Consider the following 24,747-nt stretch of genomic DNA (forward strand, 5'->3'; position numbering starts at 1 on the left):
CTAGGGTTCCCCCTGCTATGTAGCTTCCCTGGATCTGTGGGTTGCAGTCTGATTGTCCTTTGCTTTATATCTAGTATCCACTTATGAGTGAGTACATACCATGTTTGTCATTCTGAGTCTGAGTTACCTCACTCAGGATGATACTTTCTAGTTCCATCCATTTTCCTGCAAATTTCATGATGTCATTGTTTTTCTCTACTGAGTAGTACTCCATTGTGTATATGTACCACACTTTCTTAATCCATTTTTCAGTTGATGGGCATCTAGGTGGTTTCCAGGTACTAGCTATTACGAATAATGCTGCTATGAACATAGTTGAGCATGTATCTTTGTGGTATGATTGAGCATTCCTTGGGTATGCTCAAGAGTGGTATGGTTGATTCTTGTGGAAGATCGATTCCCAATTTTCAGAGAAACTGCCATACTGATTTCCACAGTGGTTGTACAAGTTTGCATTCCCACCAACAGTGGAGGAGTATTCCCTTTGCTCCTCATCCTCTTCAACATAGACTGTCATTAGTGTTTTTGATCATAGCCATTCTGACAGGTGTAAGATGGTATCTCAGAGTCGGTTTTGATTTACATTTCTCTGATGACTAATGATGTTGAGCATCTCCTTAAATGTCTTTCAGCCATTTGAGATTCTTCTTTTGAGAATTCTCTGTTTATGTAGCCCATTTTTTAATTGGATTGTTCAGTATTGGTCCGTATGTCAGTTTTTATGCCAGTACCAAGCTGTTTTTATTATTATAGCTCTATAGTAGAGCTTGAGGTCAGGAATGGTGATGCCTCCAGATGTTGCTTTATTGTGCAGGATTCTTTTAGCTATCCTGGGTTTTTTGTTTTTCCATATGAAGTTGAGTATTGTTCTTTCCAAGTCTGTGAAGAATTGTGTTGGGATTTTGATGTTGATTGCATTGAATCTGTAGATTGCTTTTGGTAGGATTGCCATTTTTATTATGTTAATCCTGCCTATCCATGAACATGGGAGATCTTTTCATTTTCTGATCTCTTCTTCAGTTTCTTTTTTTAGAGATGTAAAGTTCTTATCATATAGGTCCTTCACTTGTTTAGTTAGTGTTACCCCAAGGTATTTTACATTATTTGTGGCTATTGTAAAGGGTGATGTTTCTCTGACTTCTTTCTCAGCCCTTTTATCATTTGTGTATAGGAGAGCTATTGACTTTTTTGAGTTGATCTTGTATCCTGCCACTTTACTAAAGGAGTTTATCAGCTGTAGGAGTTCCCTGATAGAATTTTTTGGGTCACTTATGTATACTATCATATCATCTGCAAGTAGTGAAAGTTTGACTTCCTCCTTTCCAATTTGTATCCCTTTGATCTCCTTTTGTTGTCTTATTGCTCTAGCTAGAACTTCGAGTACTATATTGAGTAAATATGGGGAGAGAGGATAGCTTTGTCTTGTTCCTGATTTTAGTGGAATTGCTTTGAGTTTCTCTCTGTTTAATTTGATGGTGGCTGTTGGCTTGCTGTATATTGCCTTTATTATGTTTAGGTATGTTCCTTGTATTCCTGATCTCTCTAAGACCTTTATCATGAAGGGGTGTTGGATTTTGTCAAAGGCTTTTTCAGCATCTAATGAGATGATCACATGGTTTTTTTTCATTTTGTTTATATGGTGTATTACATTGACAGATTTTCGTATGTTGAACCATCCTTGCATCTCTGAGATGAAGCCTCCTTGGTCATGGTGGATAATTTTTTTGATGTCTTCTTCGATTCAGTTTGCCAATATTTTGTTGAGTATTTTTGCATCAGTGTGCATGAGGGAGATTGGTCTAATTCCCTTTCTTTGTTGCATCTTTGTGTGGTTTGGGTATCAGGGTAACTGTAGCCTCATAAAAAGAGTTTGGTAGTGTTCCTTCTGTTGCTGTTGTGCGGAACAATTTGAAGAATATTGGAATTAGTTCTTCTTTGAAAATCTGGTAGAATTCTGCACTGAAACCATCTGGTCCTGTTTTTTTTTTTTTTTTTTTTTTGGTTTTGTTTTGTTTTTTGGTTGGAGACTTTTAATGACTGTTTCTATTTCCTTAGGGGTTATTGGTCTATTTAAATAGTTTATCTGGTCTTGACTTAATTGGTATGTGGTATCTATCCAGAAAATTGTCCCATTTCTTTCAGATTTTCCAATTTTGTGGAGTACAGGTTTTTGAAGTATGACCTGATGATTTTTTTTGGATTTCCTTGTTGTCTGTTGTTATGTCTCCCTTTTCATTTCTGATTTTGTGAATTTGGATGCTCTCTCTCTCTCTGCCTTTTGGTTAATTTGGATAGGGGTTTGTCTAGTTGATTTTTTTTTTCAAAGAACCAACTCTTTGTTTCATTGATTCTTTGTATTGTTCTCTTTGTTTCTATTTCATTGATTTCAGCCCCCAATTTGATTATTTCCTGACGTCTATTCCTCCTGGGTGAGTTTATTTCTTTTTGTTCTAGAGCTTTCAGGTGTGCTGTTAAGTCATTAATGTGAGATTTCTCCAACTTCTTTATGTGTGCATTTAGTGCTATGAATTTTCCTCTTAGCACTGCTTTCATAGTGTCCCATAAGTTTGGGTATGTTGTACTTTCATTTTCATTTAATTCTAGGAAATCTTTACTTTCTTGATTTCTTCCTTGACCCATTATTCAGGTGGGCATTATTCAGTTTCCATGAGATTGTAGGCTTTCTATAGTTTTTGTTGTTGTTGAAATCTAACTCTAAGGCATGGTGGTCCAATAAGATACATAAGGTTATTCTAATGTTTTTGTATCTGTTGAGATTTGCTTTGTGACCAAGCATGTGGTCAATTTTTGAGAAGGTTCCATGGGGTGCTGAGAAGAAGGTATATTCTTTTGTGTTAGGGTAGAATGTTCTGTAGATATCTATTAAGTCCATTTGAGTCATAACATCTGTAGGTCCTTTATTTTTCTGTTAAGTTTCAGTCTGGCAGATCTGTCCATTGGTGAGAATGGTGTGTTGAAATCTCCCACTACTAGGGTTTGATGTTCGATTTAAGCTTTAGTAATGTTTCTTTTACAAATTTGGGTGCCTTTGTATTTGGGGCATAAATGTTCAGAATTGAGACTTCATCTTGGTGGATTTTTCCTGTGATAAATACGTAATGTTCTTTCTGATCTCTTTTGATTGAAGTCTATTTTATTAGATATTAGGATAGCTACACCAGCTTGCCTCTTAGGTCCATTTGATTGGAAAGTCTTTTCCCAGCCTTTTACTCTGAGGTAGTGTCTGTCTTTGAAGTTTAGGTGTGTTTCTTGTATGCAGCAGAAGGATGGATCCTGTTTTCTTAGCCATTCTGTTAGCCTGTGTCTTTTTATAGGTGAGTTGAGACCATTAATACTGATGGATATTAATGACCAGTGATTGTTAATTCTGTTATTTTTTTTGGTGGTAGTGTTGTGTTTCCCTTCTTTGGTATTTGTTGGTGTGGGATTATCTATTGCCTGAGTTTTCATGGGTGTGTTTAATTTTTTTAGGTTGGATTTTTCCTTCTAGTGCTTTCTGTGGGGCTGGATTTGTGGATAGGTATTGTTTAAATCTGGTTTTATCGTGGAATATTTTGTTTGCTCCGTCTATGGTGATTGAGAGTTTTGCTGGGTTTAATAGTCTGGGTTGGCATCCGTGGTCTCTTAGTGTCTGCATAACATTTGTCCAGGACCTTCTAGCTTTCATAGTCTCTATTGAGAAGTCTGCTGTTATTCTGATGGGTCTGCCTTTACATGTTACTTGGCCTTTTTCCTTTGCGGCTCTTAATATTTTTACTTTGTTATGTATGTTTAGTGTTTTAATTATTATGTGGAGAGGGGACTTTTTTTTGGATCCAGCCTATTTGGTGTTCTGTAAGCTTCTTGTATCTTCATAGGTATTTCTTTCTTTAGGTTAGGAAAGTTTTCTTCTATGATTTTGTTGAATATATTTTCTGTGCCTTTGAGTTGGTATTCTTCTCCTTCTTATATCCCTATTATTCTTAGGTTTGGTGTTTTCATGGTATCCCAAATTTCCTGGATGTTTTGTGTTACGACTTTTTTGGCTTTAGTGTTTTCTTTGACTGATGAATCTATTTTCTCTATTGTGTCTTCAATGTCAGAGATTCTCTGTTCCATCTCTTGCATTCTGTTGGTTATGCTTGCATCTGTAGTTCCTGTTTGTTTAGTCAAATTTTCTATTTCCAGCATTCCCTCAGTTTGTGTCTTCTTTATTTTCTCAATTTCAATTTTCAAATCTTGAACTGTTTCCTTCATCTGTTTAATTTCTTTTTCTTGGCTTTCTTTGATTTCTTGCAAATTTTTTTTCTTCCATTTCTTTAAGGGAATTTTTTATTTCCTCTTTAAAGGTCTCTATCATCTTCTTAAAGTCATTTTTAGGATTGATTTCTTCTGCTTCTTCTGCCTTGGTATGTTCAGGTCTTGCAGGTGTAGAATCCCTAGGTTCTGATGGTGTTATATAGGTCTTTATGTTGTTGCCTGTATTTTTGCACTGGCATCTACTCCTCTCTTCCTCTGCTCGGTGTAGGCAGTGTCTGTGTCTGAGGGTGCCTCTCTTGTTCTAATTGTTAGTCTTGGTCCTCTGGGAGTCCGTGGTCGAATGGATGTTGTTGGGCTCTGTTTCTCCAGGAGCAGCTTAGTCCAATGGGTGTTAGTGGGGTCTGTCTCAGGGAGCAGCTGTTCCCAATCAGGGAGGTTGGGTTTATGGCTCAGTGATTGTTGGTATCACATGGGATGGTTTTCTTGGTGAAGGGACAGGAAAAGAGGCCCCTGTCTGGTCCCTGGGGCTCCAATGGCTGTTCCGAGTTGGTGCAGGATGGGCTTAAGACTTCGGTGGTGTTGGGTTCGCAAGGGCTGGCAAGGGAGCAGGGAAAGGTAGCTGCCTGGTCCCTTGGGCTGTGATGGCTGGGGCTTAGGGACTAGAGACCTGGTCTGCCTGTCCGGAGATGGGGCCTTACCTGTTCCCAGTTTGTGTAGTGTGGGCTTATGACTCCGGTGATCTGGTTCGGTGGCTGGACGGCTCCTTCTCTTTTGCCTTCTCCATCGCTCACCCACTCCTCAGTTGATCTTGTTTCCTCAGACTGAAGGCTGCCGGCTTCTGAAACCTCTCCCAAATGGATCTCAGCTGAACAGGTTGATCAGTAGGGCAATCTCACCAACACCTCCAAGTTGTTGGGCTTTGCAGGATTGGCAGCTGGGCCCCGGGTCGGCCTCAGGCAGAATGCTCTGGTCCTTCTCATTGAGTCCCACGGTGCTGGCTCCTTTCCCGAGTGCTAGGATTAAAGGCGCCTACATTTTCTTAGCAGAAGTTGACTCATCCAAAAGGCTAGTCACTGGCATGTGTCTATGTGCCCATCAGGCTAAGGAAATTATTTGGGGGCATATAAAGCTTTCCTCAGTTTGTAATTATAAAAGTTTCAGTTCAGAGGAAAACTAATTTTAAACTTAGATAAACCTAACAGCATAACTTCAGAATGGACAAGTAGACATTGACAGCAGTTCTAAGAGAAATGAGCACTTTCATAATCATGATGAAGATTTTGCACATCGCTATAATTGATGAAACAAGCAAACAAAAAGTAAATGTAACTAGCATCTAACTCTCTGGTTTGATGTTACATATATAATATATCTAAAAAATAACATCATAGTTACCTTTCAAGAAGGCAAAGATGTTTATAAACATTGGCCAATCTGACCAGATGGTGATGGCCCACACCTTAAATTCCAGCACTCAGGAGGCACAGGTAAGAGGATTTCTGAGTTCAAGGCCACCCTGGTCTACAAATCGAGTTCCAGGACAGTCAGGGCTACACAGAGGAACCCTGGCTTGGAAAAAAAAGCCAAATAAATGAATGAATGAACGAACGAACAAACAAATGGCCAGTCTTGCGTAGTAGTTCAAATCAGTGTCAGTGCATTTCAGAACACTGTTGTAATACAATTGTAATCTATGATCTCTGTGGGATTAAGTTATAAATCAGGAATAAAAAGGTAATTACAAAATCCTCAGAGTTTAAAAATAAACTTTTGTTGGGCATGATGGTACGTTTGTAATGCTAGCACTCAGCAGAGGGAGGGGATTGCTGCAGGTTTGAGGCCAGCCTGATCTGCATAGTAAATTCCAGGCAAGCCAGGGCCACATAGTGAGGCTCATTTCAAAATAAATAATCCTTTCACATAACTCCTGATTAAAGAACATTAGTGGAAGTTAGAGAATATTTTAGGTAGAATGTAGACGAATTTCTAAATGGTCTTATTAAATAAGAAACACAGAGCCAAACACAGAGGTAATAGCCAAAGAGATCAGAGAGCTAGTGAAGAGCCTTATCTTACCACCTCGCCACCATCACTTCCCCAGAGAGAGCTTCTTCCCATCTAACCTGTGTTTTTATTGCCTTCCTGTTCTGCCTTCTCATTGGCTCTTAAGTCCAGCCACATGACTTCCTTGTCACTGCCTGTCTGTACAGACCTCCAGGTCTCTATGGTTGGTACTGGGATTAAAGGCTGGTGTCACCATGCTTGGCTATGTCCTTGACCACACAGAGACTCTGCCTACATGTAATCGGATTAAGGGTGCATACTGCTACCACCTGACTTCTCTTTATGGCTATGTGACCTCGCTATGTGACCTCTGATCTCTAGGCAAACTTTATTTATTAAAATACAAATAAAATCACATTTCAGCACAATTAAAATATCACCACAGTAGAATAATAGAAACTGTGTATCAGCAGTTGGAAACATTGGGTAGGCTGCCTGTGGGTACCCTACTGGGTGAAGCTCTTTCTTGCATGGTCCTCCAGGTTTGCTCTCTTCTCAAGTCAAAACTTTACTCAGAGTTGGCTGATGACATTGTCAGCTGCAGACTTCTTCTTCTTCTTCTTCTTTTTTTTTTTTTTTTTTTTTAGTTTTTCAAGACAGGGTTTCTCTGTATAGCTTTGGAGCCTGTCCTGGATCTCACTTTGTAGATCAGGCTGGACTCGAACTCACAGAGATCCACCTGGCTCTGCCTCCCAAGTGCTGGGATTAAAGGCGTGTGCCACCACCGCCCGGCTGCAGACTTCTTTATATTTATGTTCAAGTTCTGTGGGAAACAGAATCTCTTTAAGTAAAAACATTATAAACTTTTGACTTGGGCCATGTTCAGAGAGTAGACCATCTCTGGTAAGACAGGCCCAAGTTAGTGCTTCTCTAGGCCCAGAGTTTAGAAGCTGGTGGGCTCAGAATGGAAAGTTAAACTTGGTGAAAAATTGGGTGCAAGTCCCTGAACAGATGCTTAGTTGCAGAATTAAAATTCCATGCAGTGATCATCAGATGTAAATTTTTATAAAATGTATTCAAAATAATCTATACTTTGTATTAAGAGTTTGTAAGATACCGGGCTGGAGAGATGGCTCAGAGGTTAAGAGCACTGTCTTCTCTTCCAGAGGTCCTGAGTTCAATTCCCAGCAACCACATGGTGGCTCACGGCCATCTGTAATGAGATCTGGTGCCCTCTTCTGGCCTGCAGTCATACATGCTGTATAAGTAAATAAATAAATCTTTAAAAAAAAAAAAAAAAAAGAGAGTTTTTAAGATACCATTACACAGCTATTTAGTCAGCAGGATGAATACATCCAACGAGTTCTGTTGGAAAAGTGAGCAGGAGGTCCTTCTTCTAGGAATGCAAGTTACTAGAGCTGCTGTGAGAAGTACTGGGCGTTCTGTAGAGAACGCTGAATTACGTACTTGCCTGATACAGCAGTCACTCTTCTAGATGTGTATGTGCACCTGTGTGCCTGTATGTGTGAGGTAGATGTAGCAGAAAGATCATCTGAGGTTCATAATTGTTCTTAATCAGGAATTTTGGACCAAGGACTAGATAGCCACATTGTGTGTTTATACTCCAGTATTCCGTGATAATAGAAACAGACCATAGCTGTAACAACAGCAGTGCTGAACAACAAAAACAAGATGGGCTGGGCGGTGGTGGCGCACGCCTTTAATCCCAGCACTCGGGAGGCAGAGCCAGGCAGATCTCTGTGAGTTCGAGGCCAGCCTGGGCTACCAAGTGAGTTCCAGGAAAGGCGCAAAGCTACACAGAGAAACCCTGTCTCGAAAAACAAAAAAAACAAAAAACAAAACAAAACAAAACAAACAAGATGGGATTATAGACATTATAGACATTATAAATTTAATCTCAGTGCTTCTAGGCAGAGGCAGGCAGATCTCTTTGAGATTGAAGCCAGCCTGGTGTGTTTATATAAAATTCAGAAGCAAGCAAAAATAAGAAAAAGAAAACTCCAGTACGTTCTAGGGTTGTTTACCTGGGTTTTAACTGTAGTAAGAAAAGCAAAGAAATACAACCATAAAAGTTAAGGTAGTGGTTTCTTTTTTATTTTTATTTATTTTAGTTTTTCAAAACAGAATTCTCCATTTAACCCTGGCTGTCCTGGAACTTGCTCTGTAGATCAGGTTGGCCTCAAACTCAGAGAGATTCACCTGCCTCTGTTTCCCGAGTGCTGGGATTAAAGGTGTGCACCACCACCGCCTGGCCAAGGTAGTGGTTTCTTGGAAGTTACAGAGTCATTGAGATCAGAACAAGGCATTCTGTGTCTCCAGAGTTCTGGCAGCACTCCCTTACCTGGCCAGGTTGGTACTAGTCTGAGTGTGTAATAATCATGGTAATACTGTGTGATTGTTCCCTGAACTTTGCTGTCTGTATGTAATAGTTTAGCATAAAAGAGACTTAAAGGAAAAGAGAATCAGACTTTATAATGCATGGTTTGATTTTTAAAGTGTAGAAAAACCGTAGTACATATGCATATAGAATGATTAAAAATACTTATTTTGAACTTTGTCATTTTATAAAAATGTATCCTCTGAAATTCTGTTATTTAGAGCTTTTGACATTTTCCAGATGAAAGCTGACCAGGCCTTCCTCTTGATTCCCAGGTACAAGATCCCCATTACTTGAAGGATAAGGCTGGCACTGCTCGACATCTTTGTGGAAGCTTCTCCCTCACTCCTGAGCCTCCCTGAAACCTCCTTACAGCATATGACACAGGTATGCTGTTAGGAATTTTTAATATGGGCAGGCTTCTTTCTTAAGCTATTATCTTTTTTCTTTGCATAAAAATAATCTAGTTCCAAAACATGCTGAAGTTACTGGCTTTTAGCCATAGCAGTTTCCTTCTTAGGCAGTTGTTAAGGATCTGCAGATATGCCCCTGGGTTTTGGTTTGTGTCTGACTGTATCTTTCAGCTTTTTTTCTTTTCCTTTTTAACATTTATTGTATGTGTGTATGTTTTGTGGTTTGTGCATCAGAGTGCAGGATATCTGTGAAATCCAGAAGGAGGGTGTAAAAATACCCTGGAGCTGGAAGTACAGGCACTTGTGAGCTACCTGATAAGGGTCCTGGGATCCAAACTCAGGACCTTTTTAAAAGCACTACATCTCCTGACTGCTGAACCATCTCTTCAGCCCTCTTCCAGTCTTTTAAAACTAGCACTAAACTGTGACCACAGTGGACAGGGCCTCTGGGGCTAAAGAATGATTTCATAACTTTGAAAAACAAGAGTAGCGGCCTTGCTGCCTTGCCAGGCCCACTCTGGAAGCTCTTACCCCTGCATCCCACCCACAAGCATGCCTCCTTAACAGCCTTCTGGCCAGTGTTACATGAACTGTGCCTTTACCTTCTTAACCATCTTTCAATAGAGACTTGAAAGGGGAAAAAATAACACTGTTTTAATCTCTAATTTGTGATTGAAAAAAAGAAATACAAAAGGAAAGGACGTGACTGCTCCTAGGTATGGTGTGATTGAGTGACATTTTATACTTGGAATTAAGAACCTGTAATATGTTACAATATTAAGATAAATACCAAAAGGGTTTGAAATATTGCAAAGCGAGAGTTAATACTTGGCTACTTTTGATCAGTTGAAAAGTAGCCAGAAAACTGTCACTTAAGTTTCATTTCTAATCGCAGTATCATCACAGTGCTGCTCCCCTCCCCATAGTTAACAGTTCTTTCAGTTTGTGAAGTGGGGCTAGTAGCCAGTGAGTCTTATTCATTATAATCTTTTCCACCCAGTTCCCCGGGATTTTTTTGTGCTGTAAATTCCAGGCTGGTTGTCCTGTGACCAGAGCTTTCCCTGCTTTGGCCATTAGCACTGAACATGTGACAGGTGGGTATGTGCAGAGGCTGGCTCCCTGGCTCCATCCGCCCTCCTTATAGGCACTTAGTGCTAGTGTGTTCTTGTTGGGAGGCACAGGGTCTGCTCCTGCTCCTGCTCCTGCTCAGTCACTAGAGCCTGCAGAATGCTTCTGTTCTAGCTTTGTCATGTATTCTTCCTTGAATAACTGAAATGTTTCTATACTATTGTGTCAGTAGTTTCCCCATTGGGTGTTTGCTTGCCCTAAGGGACAGTTCAAATAGGATATAGGATAAATACATGCCTGAGTCTTTATTTCTATAAGTTCTATAAGTTCTCAGCTATATGGTTCTACTATCACTTGGCATGTAACCAGTTGTTACTTGTGAATTGAATCATATTTTCAGGTATTCTTAGAGATGGTCAGATGCCATTTCTGGCCAGCAGAGCCTCCTGGTTCTAGCCACAGTGTTTGACCTGCACCAAAGCTTGCCCTGCTTGCTTTCTGGTCTCTGTAGGTGTTATCTGCTTACCTGGAGCCTTCTTTGCTGCCACCTACAACTGCCTGCTTTTCTCAGCAGCTCTGGTTTCCTTTGTGGGAAGTGGGATCTTGAGGCCCTAGGACTCTTGCCAATAAGGGCACTCACAATGTGGGAGCTTACCAGCATGAATGCTCCTGCTGTGGAGCTGCTAATCATCTCTGGTCCTGGAGACCATGATGTGTTCAGTCTTCACATGCGATTTAGGAGTATTTGAGTTTTACTTCTTTGATTTTATATTTATCTTTTTTCCCCCTCTCATGCTGAAAATCTTGGTTCCTAACATACTTACCATATTCATTCAGTTGTTTTAACCTGTAAAAGTATGTGCTTGGTTTAAATAACAGTACTAGCAACATATCACCAACATTATACTACCAACACAGCTTTATATTTCCTGTAGTTCTTTGTGTCATTGGACTGCCAAACAGCTGTCTTTTTAAGTCACTTGAGTTATGTGGTTATTTGAATGAAAATGGCCCCCATGGGCTCATGTATTTGAATGCTTGGTCCCCAGTTGGTGGAGCTGTTTGGGAAGGACTAGGAGGTGTGGCCTCGTTGGAAGAGGTGTATCACTGAGGATAGGCTTTGAGGTTTCCAGTGCCATGCCTGCCTGCCCATTGCCAGGCTTCCTGTCATGGACTCACCCTCTGGAACTGTGAGCCCACATGAACTCTTTCTTCTGTTGGTTGCCTTGATTGTGGTGTTTGTCACAGCAACAGAAAACCTGACTAAGATAAGCCATTCCCTTGCAGTACCATCAACTGGTTACATGGTTAAATGCACTTCACTATTTTTTAAGGGAAGAGGTTCTTTTTCATTTCATTTGTATTGTGACTTTACAAAACATTTTCATGATTCTAAGTCACAATTAAATACTTCTCAAAAATCCTAGCTTCTATTCCCAATCCTTCTTCACAGTGACAAAAAATAGGTTGATAAAGTTTCTCATGTGTTTTCAGAGATGGAGAGGAAGAGGGGTCTTCTTTCTTAGGGCCCCATGCCCTACTTAGGCAACTCAGTGTCAAGTGTTCAGTGAAGAGGGGAGGATTTGGATTAGAACTGGAGCAGAGTTTCAATCCAGCAGAAAAGGGGGAGTGTGACGGGGAATGGAAGTAGAGACGAAAGCTGCTGACTTGAATACCACATTTTATTCTCAAGTTTTACATAGTGTAAGCCCCTCCTTAATGTAGCAGTGTGTCTTGCTCTTTGACTCCATTTTCCTGTAAAGGTAATACTCTAGGAAAGGGAATTACAGCCCCTCCCCCCACCCCCTTTCTGATGGAGAGGCAGAACCTCCCCTGAAGAGGGGCTGCCTGCTCCTGGTAACCTGCAGAGTGCCTTGAGCTCTGGCTCCTGCTGCTTCCTTTCTGTCCAGATGGCAGGACTCCAGCTATGGGCCAGGAGAGCTACAGGTCTGCATCTAAGAGGTGCTTTAAAACTCCTCAGTTGTGGGACTGCAGAGATGGTTCAGCAGCTAAGAACACTTACTGCTTTTAGAGAAGTCCTGGTTTTAGTTCCCAGCACCGACATTCAGTTGACAATCACCTGTAGCTCCAGTTCCAGGGGGTCCAATGCCATCTTCTTGCTTCCCTGAGTACCATGCATGTGGAACACCTAGGTGAGATAAAACACTCATACATAAAAAATAAAAATAAGTAAATCTTAATTAATAAATATCCTAAATTGTATGAACCAAGTGGTAATGTAGAGCTACAAGTGGCTGCTATTTTCTTATAGTTGTAAGCTATTATCTATAATTTAGGGTTTTGCTCCTGTCAGTTTGGGTATGTTGGTCTGTCTCATTCTCTCTTTGAACCAGGACTTTTAATAAGATAATTAATCTTGTTAGGTTGACTGAATTTAGAATCACCATAGAAACACACCTCTGGATGTGTTTATGAACATATTTCCAGAAAGATTTACTAGAAGACCACCATGTATACAGACTGCATTACTTCATGGGCTGAGGCAGTAGACTAAATTAAAAGAAGGAGAAAGTGGGCTGAGCACCAGCATCCATCTCTGCTGCCTGACTGCAGCTGCCTCAGGCTCTTGTTGCCACACCTCCTCTCCCCACCGTGTAGAGCTGCACCTTCAGACTGTGAGCTAAAATGAACCTTCCCTCCCTCCCTCCCTCCCTCCCTCCCTTCCTGAAGTTGCCTTGGTCAGATCAGTAACAGAACAGGCACAGATAGTAAAACATGGTGTGGATGCTCTGCTCGCTTGTTTGCACGCTCTTCACGCCTGTGCTGTACAGGAGAGGCTGTGGGCCTTCTGCCACTGTGTAGCATCTGGCATCAGGAATCATGAAGGGGCTGCTGTGCCAAAGCAGGTTTCCAGAAGGTATCTTTATTGTCAGAGCACACCTGCCTGCTTACCACCCCTCCCCTCCTCTTCATCATTGGCCTCACTGGATGGTACCAATTCCCTGCTGGACTTGATTTAAGCTTGTTCTCTGCATGAATGCTGTTTCATCCTTTCTTGCTGGCAGGAGCCATTTTCTTTGTTTATTTGATGCTTCCCTTTTTCGGTTTTCCCCGGGCTTTCCAGTTTTTTGGAACACTTTTGTCAGCAGATGTGCTTTTGTTTCCAGTTTCTAAGCTCCAAAATTAAAATATGGCGAAATCACAGTAGAGACCTTAATGCTGAAGTTACAAGTGTGAAGTCACCATCCATTCTGCTGCATCACACATGTAAGCGAAGCATCCACAGCATCTGACTGGAAACTGTACAGCTATGTCCTCAGAAGACTAGAGATATCTTATGGTGGGTAAAATAAGGCCTTCAGATACAATACATGTCCACCTGAAAATATAGCAGATAGTGAAGAATAGAGCACTAAGTCTGCTTGAAGGACAGCACAGAGTTCTACAATATAGCAGTGCCAGGATGTGGGTTCCAGGGCTGCTGTTTCAGGGTCTCATTGTATATGAGTAGTAAATGCCATGTTCTAGCCATGCAGTTCCCTTCACTGTAACCCCTTCCCTAGGGGTGCCATCATTTCCATTCAGCAAAAGCTAGCTCTTCATGTGTTGGAAGCAAACATTCTTTTCCCACTTTATTTCCAGGAGGATGGAAGCAGAGGTGTTGGCAATAGCCTCAGGTTTCCATTGTGTGGGTGACCTGCCATGTTACCCAGATTTGTATGTGTTCAATTTCTGGGCATTGGAAACTCCATGTTGCTTTTCCAGCTCAGGCTGTTAAACATTAGTTGACCAAACCCTAAAAAGTTGCTTCAAACACCGTCTTTAATGCATTTGACTGACCCAGCATAAATTTTCTTCTTCAATGCAGTTATAAATATAGAATTTCATTAGCTTATAATTGCTAAATCTAGATTTTAGGACAGAGGTATACAATGTTTATAGCCATGCAAAAATAAGTGAAATTAAAGTATTTCTAATTGTGAAATCTAATCAAAAGTTTCTATGGTCTTCTATTTGGAGAGGTTTTAAAGATTGATTTTGCTATTTTTTTCTGATGATAGTGCATGGCTTACAGGTGGGACTTGGGGGACTCCTGAGCCATCAGGATAGATGTAGCTGTCTAACTTTAGGAATCCTTTTTTGTTGTTGTTGTTGGGGGGGAGTTTTCGAGACAGGGTTGTTTTTTTTTTTGCCAATTTTTATCATTTATTGAAAAATAAAACTTGGGGATAAATATTAAGGATATAAATCCAAGAGAACTGCAAGCGACCACAACATACCACCACTGTTGATTAAGGAGAACTGTAACTGTAAGTACCTAGTCTTTAACCCCATCAAAGACCTGAGAAGGATATAATGTTACCTGAGTAAACAGGAAATACAGAGCAAGCAACTTTGTATTTCAAATTGTAAGAAATGACAGAAACAGTTGGCTGCTTGGTCCGTCACCCTGTGTTCCTCAGAGATATTGGGACATCCAACTTCTGCCTATAGGCCTAGAATATCTGACAGATATTTCTGAGAAGCAGGAAATGTTGAAGGACTGCCCTACCTTGTCTTGGCAAAGTTCAGCAGTCGCATTTCTTTGTGTCCTGCTTGTCCAGTTCGAACAGCGTACTTACTGTCAGCAGTCGAGGAAAGGGCAATTTCTTGACCAGATGGCCAGCTTTTGCCACAAAGAAAGTAAACTCCATTCCATTGTAAAATTTTTTGAGATTAATAGTTGCTTTTTTGGATTAAAGTAGATTCAATAATCTACCCTTTTTTCCTATTATTCCTATATCTCCCCCTTTTTCTTTTCAAAAAGAGATTCCTGAATCTAATCTCCTTTGAATAGTTTTTTCTTGACCAAGACTAATAACAATTTTCAGCCAACCCCCCTAAACAATAACAAACATTTATAATTCGCTGAAGTGTGGCAAGGTCCTGTATTATTGTTCCCTTTGGGGGAGGGGGCCAAGTAGGCACAGAATCAATGACACAGACTCTGGGAGAATGTTGAAACAACAAGTTCAGTTTATTCAGGAAGAGGCAGCTTTATATACCCTCCACCCCTCACCAGGGGAAGGTCTAATGAATATGCATCTGCTGGTGTGACATGTCTGCCTCTCATTGGTTCAGGTCATGTCTCAGCTGCTGTTGCTAGGGCCCTTAGGCAGAACCAGGTTGGCTTTCAGAAAGTGTCTAATTTACTGATTTGGGCTGGCTGGCCCTCAAGCCTGTTAGGGATGAGTCATCCCACACTGAAGGACCAAAAACCATCTACCCACCTCTTGGGAATGTGGGAATCATGTTTTCTAGACTGTTTTCTGTTGAGATGGGGTGCTAGCATCTTTAGGGGACCCTGAGAAAATAGAGATAATGGTCAAGTTCTGGGGAATCCAGCTGTTGTCCAGTCTAGTGTGACAGGACAGTGCAAGGCTATCAGAAGTCCTGGCTGGAGTAGTCTAAGAGGCTGACCATCTTAACTGTCTTGAAGTTGTCCTGAGCAGTTGGTAGTCCAAAGCTGATCTTTGGATGGTGTTTGTCACCTTATTGGCAATACTACAATCCAGGTAGAATTGTTGTTGTGGGACCCCATCATCTTTTGGAGACTTCAGAGGTCACTGTTAGGAATACTCATCGTTCACTTCAGAAAACTTAACATTTTAATATGCAGCAGATCTCAGAGAGGTTAAAGAACCATATTTATTATTAAATATTAAATACACCCAGGATACACAGGCTTAATTCCTAAATACCCACTTTAGACTCAGGCCTGAAATCACATACAGGAAGCTACAGGAAGTCTAAGGTTAGAATTAGTACTCAGCTGGGTAGTGGTGGCGTACACCTTTAAAAGCACTTGGAGGCAGAGCCAGGCAGATCTCTGTGAGTTTGAGGCCAGCCTGGTCTACAGAACGAGATCCAGGACAGGCATGAAAACTACACATAGAAATCCTGTCTTGAAAAAAACAAAACTTAAAACAAAAAAAGCATTAGTTAGTACTCAGTATGACCATTAATATCACAACAGAATATTTAAATAAATATATTGATAAATACGTATGTATATTGATCTTATAAATTTTGAGGTAATATTTATGCCTTAAGAAAAGTTTTAAAGAGTCAAAATAAATTTGAGGGATATGAAATTAGTGACAATGTAATAGTCCCTAGATTTTATTTTTCTTCTGTCCCATGCCAGCTGGCTCTTCTGACATGAGACAGAGTATTTGGGTTTTCTTTAACAAACATGGTTGGGTTTAGAGAAGGAGAGAACTGCACTTCAGCTTCAAAGCCAACTTAAGTTTTTAATTGAGTTAGGACTACATAAAGACCATTTGCCTCACATGTCGGTTGAGAACAGCAGAAACAAACATTTTGAAAGATTTACCAATTTTTATTCTGTTGGAAGTGTTGTAACCAGAAGCCTTTCTCTGTCGCACCCAGTCCCGTGGCTAGCTCAGATAGAACATGAGACTCTTAATCTCAGGTCATGGGTTCGTGCCCCACATTGGGCACCATTTGTAACCAGAAGCCTTTCTCTGTCCCACTCAGTTCTGTGGACACGTAACCGCTTATAAGAGGCTTAATATTAATTACAGACTGTTTCGTCTATGGCTCAGGCTTATTACTAGCTAGCTATTACATCTTAAATTAACCCATTTCTATTAATCTATATTTTGCCATGTGGTCATGGCATTACCAGTCTGCTGGCATGTTGCTCCTTGGGTGGTGGGCTGGCATCTCTCTGACTTCACCCCCTTCTCCTTGTCTCTTGGATTTTCCGCCTGCCTCTTATCTTTCTTTACCATAGCCCAAAACAGCTTCTTTATTAACCAATAGTAACAATGCATATTCACAGCATACAGAAAGACCATTCCACAGCAAAGTGTGCTATACTATTAGGCCAATTTACTTCTTCCTCTTCTTGGGACAGTTTTTCTAGATGATTCTCCCTTCTTCAGATGCTTCATTTATCCAAAGGTCTTCAGATTTCTTAGTTGGATATTTTTATTCTCCTGGAAAGACAAAAACAAAACCCTACCCCAACCTTAATTTGGAGGAATTTTCCTTTTTGCCAGGTTGAATGACCAAGCTGTTTGATGAACCATCACCTCTCCTAATCAAGAGGTCTCTCATGTTCAAATCTCTAGCAATGTTGATGGTATCTATATCTTTTCTTCTCCTATGGAAACAAAAGCAAAACCTCCTCCCCAACATAACACATATCCTGGTTTCCATTCTGAGGTCAACACATCTTTGAAATATATTGGCTGATTTAGTTCAACATTTTTTTCCTATTATCCAATGTCTCTCTGCAGCTGTTGTTCCTTTTTCATTAGCATTTTAAAAAGTTAAAGTTAATAAAACATTGTGCAATCTATCTTTAGGGGTCTTTATTACCCCTCTCTGTTTATTAACCATATATTTTAAAGATCTAAAGCAATTAGATCTTTCTATAACTGTTTGTCCTGTAAGACTGTGTGGTATACCTGTAATATGCTTTATGTTGTAATATGTAAAGAACTGTTTCATTTTATTAGAGACATATGTTGGAGCATTGTCCGTCTTAATTTGTACAGGTATTTCATAATGGCCATAACCTTTAATAAGTATGTGATTACAGAATCAGCCTTTTCAGAACTCAAAGCAGTTGCCCATTGAAATCCTGAATATGTATGTATGGTATGGTGCACATACTTTAATTTTCCAAATTTTGCAAAGTGAAACATATCTATTTGCCAGATTTCATTTCTTTGAATACACTTATAATTAATTCCTGCAGTTAGTGGAGTTTGGTTATATAGGGCACAAGTATAACCAAATTTTCTTATAATTTTCTTGGCTTGTTGCCAAGTGATAGAAAAATCTGTTTTTAAACCTTTGCTATTAACATGGTGTGTCTTACAAAATTTTGAGGCTTCTGGCACAATTCCTACCAATAGCTGATCAATTTCATCATTACCTTGTGCTAAAAAGCCTGGTAGGCCTATATGGGATCCAATATGTGTTATATATAAGGGATGGTTTCTATTTCTGACTATTTCCTACAATTGAATAAATAACAAAGTTAATTCTGAATCATCATGAATAAGTTCAGTGGTTTCAGTGTGTAAAACAATTCATTCTGCCTATTGAGAGTCAGTAACTATATTGAGAAGTTCTGGAAAATCTAATAACACCATGAGAATAGCATATAATTTCAATGTTTGACAGAATCCCCATAAGGGCTTTGAGCCACTTTACTTAAACTTACTGATTTATAACCTGCCTTTCCTGATTTATTTGCATCAATATAGAATGTAGGGGCTCCAGATATTGATGTTCCCCACACAATGTGAGGAGGACCCAGTTGGTTTTTTTTATAAATTGAAGTCTCTTGTTTTGGGAATATCTGTTGTTAATCTTGTTTGGGGGGTATCTGTTGTTAATCGCTCCAAAAAAATTATTATAAACTCTTTTCCAGTGTTCATTTTCTGCCCATAATGAGAACATTTCAGCGATAGTAAAAGGTACTACAGTTTCTGTTGGGCCCATTCCTGTTAATTGACACATCTCAACTTTCCTTTCAGAATCAATTTAGAAACCTTTTTTACATTACATAGATCTTTAATTATTTACATTGTTTGTGTGGCAAAAATATCTGTTCTAAAGTATTATCTTCTTTCTACATGAGAATTCCTCTAGGAGAATGAGTAGAAGGTAGAATGCCTAGGATACAGTCAAGCTCTGGATCCAGGTGATCCACATGTGTATCTCATATGTGTGTGTGTATGTGTGTGTGTATGTATATGTGTATATATGTATATACACACACACTTTTTTTTTAACCAAAGTCAATTCTCTCTCAGCCTCAGCTGGTAGTTTTCTTGGACTACTTAAGTTTTTATCACCTTGTAAGGTTTCAAATAAATTACTTAGTTCTTGAGTTGTTAATCCAGTTGTGGGCTGTTAGCCAGTTAATATCTCCCAGAAAATTTTGAAAATCATTAAGAGTTTGCAGTTGATCTCTCCTGATTTGTATCTTTTGTGGTTGAATATTTTGTAAACTTATCTTATATCCTAGGTATTTAATAGAATCTCCTCTCGTGTTTTTTCAGGAGCAATTTGTAATCTCCAACAAGGCAATATTTTCTTTACTTCTTCAAACATTTTTTCCTATGGTATCTGCATTTGAATCAGCTAGTAAGATATCATCCATATAATGGTAAATTATAGATTGAGGAAACTTTATGAATTATTTCTGATGGCTCTTGTATAAAATATTGACACAAGCCGGGCGGTGGTGGCGCACGCCTTTAATCCCAGCACTCGGGAGGCAGAGCCAGGTGGATCTCTGTGAGTTCGAGGCCAGCCTGGGCTACCAAGTGAGTTCCAGGAAAGGCGCAAAGCTACACAGAGAGACCCTGTCTCGAAAAACCAAAAAAAAAAAAAAAAAAAAAAAAAATATTGACACAAGGTGGGGCTGTTTAACATTCCTTGTGGAGAACTTTCCACTGATACCTTTTAACAGGCTGAGAATTGCTATAAGTTGGCACCATGAAGGCAAATTTTCTCTATCCTGTTCTTGTAAAGATATAGTAAGAAAACAGTCTTTTAAATCAATCACTATAATAGGCCAGCCTTTAGCTAATAGATACGGCAAGGGAATTCCAGCCTGTAAAGAGCCCATTGGCTGAATTTTCTTACTTAGAGCTCCAAATCTGTTAACATTCTCCATTTTCCAGAATTCTTTGTAGTGAAAAATACAGGAGAATTCCAAGGACTGGTCGATCCTTCAATATGTTCAACATTTGGCTGCTCCTGTACCAGCTGTTATCAGTCCTGTAAGTTTTCTGATGTTAAAGGCCATTGTTGCACCCAGATGGGTTTGTCAGTTAACTATTATAAAGGTAGGGCTGTTGGTACCTTTGAAAGATCACCAGCTGCTGTGCCCTGCTTATGTACAACCTGAACATTCTTAAAAGAACCACTTTTAAGAATACCTCCTAATATTTCTCTCAGAGGCATTTTCTACTTTACAGTTTGTTTCTGAGATCAGAGGAATGTTAATCTGTTTTTCATTGTTGTAATAAATCACTTCCCCAAAAATTTATTGTTATGTTAGCCACATATGGTTTTAATTTTTCTATCTGTCCTTCTGGCCCAATACATTTGACCCATCAAGGTCATCCTAGGTTGCATATTAAGTTTGAGGCCAACCTAGACTTTGTGACTCTGTGTCTCAATAAAACAAGCAAGGGATCTGAAGAGATGGCTGCTCTTGCAGAGACCTTGGCTTCATTTCCCAGCACTCATGTGGTAGTTCACAACTGTCTAGAATTCTAGTTGCAGGAAATCCAACACTTTCTTCTGGTCTCCTGAGCACCAGACATGCATAGATATACATGTAGGCAAAATATCCATACACGTAAAACAAAAATTTTTAAATATGAATGCTAGTAAGAGACTTAAGAACAGAAAGTTCAGGTGAAGTTTGCATTTGAAGGGGGGCAGGATACAAGAAAGGAGCAGTACTCAAACTTTGAAGTTTCACTTCATGGGTCTGTGTATTTTGCACATGATCAGAATATGTGTCTAGTGTCACTTAGTCCATTATTTCTTTTTTTTTCAGGGCTGAGGACCGAACCCAGGGCCTTGCGCTTGCTAGGCAAGCGCTCTACCACTGAGCTAAATCCCCAACCTCTAGTCCATTATTTCTAAGCAAAGAAAAGATCCCACCAGAGAGGTCTTAGAACCTACCACTTATTGTCCCCAAAGCATTGCCTTCAATAGGGTTGACCACTTGGAGGGAACCACAAAGACGCCACAAGTGTCCAAGCAGCTACTAGCCAGTGACCAACCATCAGCTCAGCTCTGCAGCTCTTACCCTATTGCCAGAGTCCTCATTGCTGAGCTGAGTTGAGTGTTACTCTTTTTCAAAATTTGTCTGCTCTTACATGTCCACATGAACTTTAAAATTATCTTATTAATTTACATGTAAAAAGCACCGAGGATCAGTCCTAGGGCCTTGCCCATGCTTCCATGCATTCTAGCACTGCACTGCATCCCATGCTCCTTCCGAAGTTCTTAGGAAGGAGCTTCTATAGTCTGTGGTCCAGTTATCTTCAGTGCACTTTTGAAGTGCACAGTTCACATTGCCATTGTGAACAAAACAACTTGGAAGAGGCTTTCTGAAGCAGAGTAAACAGTTATCTTTATTTGTGAATTGGAAACTGGGAAAGGTATTGGAATAAATATTCTGAGCAGGATTATTAGGGTATCATCCAGCCTCTGAGAGTGTAGCATGCTGTTGATACTGAGTGTTCTGTAGGAAACCAGACTCCCCTAATTGAGCTAGAGAGCATGATCTTTTTAAATCTTTTTGTTGTTGTTTTTGAGACAGGGTTTCTCTGTATGGCTTTAGAGTCTTTCCTGGAACTCGGTCTGTAGACCAGGCTGGCCTCGAACTCACAGAGATCTGCCTCCTGTGTGCTAGGATTAAAGGCATGTGCCACCAAGGCCCAGCTGGTCTTTTTTAAGTCTTTTGGCTTAAATATATTGCCTGTAGAAGCTCAGTTACTATACCTGGTTTGTGTATGTGTTTTAAGAAATGCAGCTAGACATTTTGTTAGCTTTGCAATTAAAAAAGACATGGGCCAGGCATGATAACACATGCCTTTAATCCCAGTGACACACACACACACACACACACACACACACACACACACACACACACAGCACTACATGGAAGCCAGTGAGATGGCTCAATGGGTAAGGGCTCTTGCTGCCAAACTTACTGACTGAAGTTTGATTCCTAAGACTTATATGATGGAAGGAGAGAACTGACTCTTGGCAAATTGTTTTCTGATACGTATACCATAGCATACACTCACTATCCCTTCAGCTTCCCCCCTATAAATTAATGTAATTTAAAGAAACCATGTGCCAGCAGTAGTGTACCACCATGCGTTCAATCCCAGCACTTAGGAAGCAGAGGCAGGTGAAACTCTGTGAGTTCAAGGCTAGCCTTGTCCACAGAGAAAGTTCCAGGACAGCCAGGGCTACACAAGAGAAATCCTGTCTCAAAAAATAAAGGAAGGAAGGAAGGAAGGAAGGAAGGGAGAGAAAAAGAAAAATTCCTGTGGCATATCATCTTTCTCCGTGTCCCTATGGAGAAACTTGTTCACACTATTTACAGATTAAAAAAAAAAAAATTTAACTGTCAGTATTAAGCTGTATAATAAAACTCAGAAGATAACAGCATGAGTGAAAGATACCTCAATAAAAAGTATCCTAGAATAACAAATAATAATAATTCAGGCTTTCACATGCTGATCAGAGAATTCTTTAGGATAAATTATTGGAAGCAAATGAAAACTTAGCTTAGTTCAGATGTTTGGCCCAGCTTGTGGAGGGAGGAGTGGCTGTTGGCCTGCTTGTGCATTGGTTGGGTTGCTGCATTCTTTACTCTAAGCATGGGAAGAAATTGTCTGCTGGGTAATTGCCTCAGGGAATCTGGGATTGTTCATGTCTTAATTATTACAATAAAAATGAGAGTCTTGTCCTTCATGGCAAGCACAGTCCACAGCTTGCAGCACCGTACAGCTTCAGCATTAAGGTCAATGTGACCTGCTCTATCTATTATGTATCACAAACTAATCAAATTTAAATTGTATTATTTTGAGTAAATTATTTTATATTAGTTTACATCAAGATTTTATGTTTAAATGCAAAATTCACTCCCATTAAAGTACAAGCCCAGTGGCTTTAGTCTACTGTTAGGGTGGTATAGCTAACAGCACTCTAATTCCAAAATATTCTTACCTTCCCACCAAGAAGCCCCACACCCCCTGGCAGTGCCTCTGCCACATTCTTCTTTCCTGGCTCCTGCAGCACTGGTCCCCACTGTGTCTGGGCTCCTCAGGTAGTTTTTTTCAGGCTGTCATGGCTGGTAAGTGTGCAGTACACAGACCTGCTGTACCCATCCTGTGATTTCTGTTTTCTGAAGCTGCTTCCTTCACAACCACTGAGCTCAAGAATGGCTGTGTAATGGGTATAGACAGGTTTTCAGAGGCCTATGGTGGCCCTGGGTGTGTGTGTTTGGGAGCAGGCGGTAAGGTGAGTCCCAACAGACCTGCCTCCAGGTATTCTGTACCTTTTGCAGCAGAGTGTTGCAAGGCTCTAATTGATAAGCTTGGGATAGCATTTTTTTTTAATTTGTTTGTTTTTCTTTGGCATTCTACAAAAACAAAGACCTGCAGTTGTAGTCTTTACTTGTTTCTGTGGAGCATAGCATTCCACAGAAGAAGAAAGATTATTCATCATTATCTTGGTCCCTCAATGTGGTGCTTTAAATAAAAATGGCCCTTATAAACAAAACTATTTGAATGCTTAGGGAGTGGCAGTAGGAGGTGTGGCCTTGTTGGAGGAAGTATGTCACTGGGGTGAGCTTTGGGGTTTCAAATGCGCAAGCCCTGCTGCTGCCTTTGGATCCAGATGTAGAACTCTCGGCTACCTCTCCAGCACAGTGTCTGCCTGTGTGCCGCTAAGCTTCCTACCATGCTGATAATGTACTAAACTTCTGAACTGTAAGCCAGCCCCAATTAAATGCTTTCTTCTATAAGAGTTGCTGTAGTCATGGTGTCTCTTCACAGCAATAGAAACCCCAACTAAGACACTTAGAAATAGGAATTTAGTTACCCTCATTTCTCGTCATGAGATCCTACTGAACACAGCTTCCCTCGATCTCCCAAGTACTATAGAGCAGAGCACCACACTGAAGCTGTGAGTAGCTGAAAGAAATCCTTCTTGGTTTTTACATTGCACAGAATTAGATCAGTATTTTAAAGTTCTCTGCTCCTGGAATTAGCTTGCACAGAAATCATTTGAGATGAGTGTTTCAGACTTTGCCTGTCTAGTAACTCAGCAAGTGCATACTGAGCATTCACTACCTATCAGGCGCTGCTCTCAGCACCTGGGGCTTATAAGTCAGCTGAAGAGATCCAAATCCCAGACCTTATCCAAGTCTACTGCTCTTCAGTGGGAAGTGCCATGGAACAAAGCATACAGGATTGCTTGGAGCTCCTTTAGAGGAAGGGGACACAGTGAGGTTGGGGTATGCAGAGATACTGGAGCATCCCCAGAGGCACAGAATTGTTGGTGATGGGCAAGCCAGTGAGCTCCCTGCAGATCTTCAGTCCAGGCACCTTCTCACATAGCTTAGAAAGGTAAGCTGTCATTCTAGTGAGCAAGCTTCTCAATGTCAGACTGTAAGCAGAGTCACTGACCCCTTGAAGTCATCTTGAAAACTTACTTTTACACATCTATAGGTTTCATACAAGGCCACAGCAACATTCTTACTTATTAAAGCTTACCCAGGTGTGGCTGCCGACAGCCATTTTTGTGCATCCCTAGCAATGAAACATTTGTTCCTTGCACCTCAGAAAGAGTAGCAGAAAACAGTACATGAGCAGGGCTTAGGGGAAGAGGAGGACTTGGCTCTGCCCCAGCCTTCTCCTGAGCACTTGTATCTGCTCTGTGCCTCTGATATGTGGGGGTTCCCAGTCCTAGTTCATAGCTCTGAGTCTCACACTAACATTAGAAGTAAGGGGAGTCCTGGGGGTAGATGCTCCAGATATTGTTGAGTTGACAAGATCTGTCCTATGGGTTTAGAGA

The 24,747-nt window shown here is 40.4% G+C and overlaps 1 protein-coding gene across 2 annotated transcripts in view; it reads left to right on the plus strand.

Annotated features, from left to right (window-relative positions):
* The window catches only part of Traf3 (TNF receptor associated factor 3), a 111,162-nt gene that overhangs the window by 58,231 nt on the left and 28,184 nt on the right, over nucleotides 1-24,747 (plus strand). For both annotated transcript variants that reach the window (XM_059279287.1, XM_059279286.1), the window contains one exon: nucleotides 8,938-9,049. The gene's annotated coding sequence lies outside the window, so the exon portion shown is untranslated. The remainder of the gene's footprint in view (nucleotides 1-8,937; nucleotides 9,050-24,747) is intronic.

The sequence above is a fragment of the Peromyscus eremicus genome, chromosome 14 (genome assembly GCF_949786415.1).
Source record: "Peromyscus eremicus chromosome 14, PerEre_H2_v1, whole genome shotgun sequence".
Taxonomy (NCBI): Eukaryota; Metazoa; Chordata; class Mammalia; order Rodentia; family Cricetidae; genus Peromyscus; species Peromyscus eremicus.